Here is a 3,157-nt window from a genome sequence, read left to right as displayed (position 1 = left end):
TGGAATATAAAATGAGGGTTTAATAGCCAATAGAACTGTATAAATTTTCAGGAATTTGTAACATTTGCATATCATGGCTTCCACCTTATGAGGAGGGTAATGATAAGAAGGGCACAGAAAATCAATAAACCTCGCTGCACTGTGATGTTGTGAAATATTGGGAGAATGATAGACGATAGACATAGAAACATCAATTTTCATTACAGCAGTGGATATTAACGTGCTTCTGATTGGCATGTACTAGAATACGAGTGAATAGGGCCATACAGATAGACTTTGAGCGACCAAATCGCCAATGTTTCATGCTCAGAATTTCTTTCTTTCAATAACTTGAATCTACTGACAAACTGTGAAGGGAAAGGTTACACTGCAAGATGAAATGCTTTAGCAGGACAGAAAGTTAACAAATTAGAAACAAGCCAGTTCCTTCTTTCATAACCTATTTTCTAATTCAATTCCAGGAATTGAAACCTGGACACAACGAACAGAAGACTGTCGCAGAAGTTACATGTTGCTGAGTTAAGTATTTTCAACATTTTCTAATTTCATTAACTTTCTCAATTTTGCAACTTTTTAAGGGTGAGTACATTCTAGTGCAGACTAGATTGATACTCATTCACTAAACATCAATGTCGGAGATTATCAATGTTCTGTTACCAACGGGGAAATAACTAATGATGCAAATTATCCAAATTTAAGGCAAAGTAATCAAGAAACTGAAACTAATAGAGTTATGCCCGAAAGCTGTAAAGTCATCACAGAGTTAGAATTAAGACACCAAAAAAAACAGCTGATGATCAAGATCGAAGACTTTTGAACTCAGAGTTCATTGTACTCTTCCGCTTTCTATCTGAACACAATATTTCCTTTTGTATCTGAACCCAATAAACAAGTACTGTTCTTGGCAATGAAAACAAAATGCTGGAAATGCTGAGCAGGTCAAGCAGCTTCTGCAGAAAGTGAAGTTGGTGTTTCAGGCTATTGCTTGGCTATTATTTTAAACACCTCCAAGCATTCCAGTTTAAGTAGATAAACAAGAACACCCTAAATTTGCTCAGTAATCTCTGTTTTTTTCAACACTTTAGTCATCAATTCAAACAGCTTCAATACGTTTGACTGTCTTACTAAACTTTAACATTTAAGTGAATATTAACTCTAATAACTAAACTGAACATAGATTCTACCAGTTTTAGGTTTATAACATATATTGGTCAAGGCCATTTCTGATATAGAAAACTTATCTTCGTAGTCTTCTCTAAAGAAGTTCCTTTAGGGCACATTTCTTATGATGGTGATCGTCATGGAGATATTGCTGAAGACAGAGGCTGCACAAGTTATTTATCTACAGATTATTTCACATGCATTCAACCAACTGTGTAAGCGGAAACTGATTATATGACTTGGACAGACAATCAAATTACTTGAAATGACACTATTATGCTTGGTTCAGATTACATGTAAACCCATAAAACTCCCTGTCACCAGTCTACCCTAAAATACACAACTTTCCATACTAGGTCAACACAGGATCACAGTTCCCAGGCCAAATCATACTTCACAGCAAATTTACAAACTGCAATTGGTCTTAACTTTAATTTCACCAAAAATTTCAGTGAGCTCAGTCCTCGCCAGAATAGCCCTTTTAAAGCCAATATGGCCATTATTGTTGTTAAAATCATTCTGGCATTCGTTCTTTCTCTGTCAACAACCTCGATCATCTTTCATCAGAACTCATTATGCCCTTTCACCGCAGATACTGCCGAACACGTTGTGAGCATTTCCAGCCTCCTCTGTTTTCAGTTTCTAGCATCTGTGATAGTTTGTTATCGATTGTTGATATCATGATATCTGTTTTTTTTTGTATTTAGATAATAATCAGGTTACATAGTTACATTTAGTGTAACTAAGGTATTATAGCCATACCTGAACACAGGACATGATTTCTCTACAAGGTCCACTGAACCACAGGTTGAAGAAAAGGGGATGTACCACACATGGGATTAATTGGTGGTGTCAAAAAAATCAACAATCTATCAGAAACGTTCAACATAAATAATGCTGTATCTCAATCAGATTAACCTTTGTACCAAGGAATAGGGTTGAGAGCATTGTACTGTTCAATTAAAAGGTCACACGGGGTTTGTTCCATAAACTACAGAATCTACAACATGATCCGTTCTCTCAGAATTTGGTGCATAGGAATAAGGTAAGACCTACAAAATAGTGACCACTGTTACCATGTTTTAATATTGTAAACAGACCAGTCTTAGATTGTATGTAGTAGTTAAGTAATATTGAAAGAAATATATCATTGAACATTTGCAGGAATAAAGACAGCCATTCAGCTTGTCAAATCTTTGCTGAGTCTCCATGAGAGCAATCTTATTTCATCTCTCCCTCACTTCTACTATATGCAATTATTTCCCTTTCCTGTATCTTTCCAATTCTCTTTTGAAAACATTATTTAAATAAACTTCTAGCAGGCTCATATTCAATGAAATCCAAAGCTACACATTCATTGCAGTTTGGTTTAAAATCTTAATCCGTAATTTTATTTCACCATAAATATATGTCCTCGTTTTTGAGGACAGATCCAGATCCAAAGCCAAACAAGAATGCACTAATGTGTAAGCCAATGTGTATGGAGGCTATAAGATTACATATTGTGCAATGCAGGGAGGTTGGAGCTATTGAAATGATCATAGTGCGTATCCCAGGGAGATTGTGCCAATGAGACCAACCAGTGTTTAACCCAGGGAGCATGGAGCCTGTGAGACCAGACAGTCTATCCCCAAAATGAAGGAACCAGTGAGATCAAATAGCGTATCATCAGGGAGGATGGAGCCAGAAAAGTCAGGAAATGTTCCTTAAAATGGTGACGCTGTATAGGCAATTGCTAACAGTCAAGGTTCATGGTTGAACTGCAAGAATTATTTATTCCTGTCTTATGCAAGAATATCAAAACCATGGCTTCCAAGGGAAATTTTATAAAATATTAGATCCAAGGGACAGGCATAAACAATGCACACTGAAAAAAAAATCACGATTGGGAACAGTTTCGAATTCAGCAAAAGAGGGACAGGGAACTGCTTAGTAAGGGGAAAAGAGAGTACGTGAGTAAGTTTGGGAGGGGGGGGAAACATAAAAACTGATTATT

Source organism: Carcharhinus amblyrhynchos, unplaced genomic scaffold, assembly GCF_965287045.1.
Source record: "Carcharhinus amblyrhynchos unplaced genomic scaffold, sCarAmb.v2.hapA scaffold_47, whole genome shotgun sequence".
Taxonomy (NCBI): domain Eukaryota; kingdom Metazoa; phylum Chordata; class Chondrichthyes; order Carcharhiniformes; family Carcharhinidae; genus Carcharhinus; species Carcharhinus amblyrhynchos.
Note: the sequence above shows the minus strand (reverse complement) of the source record.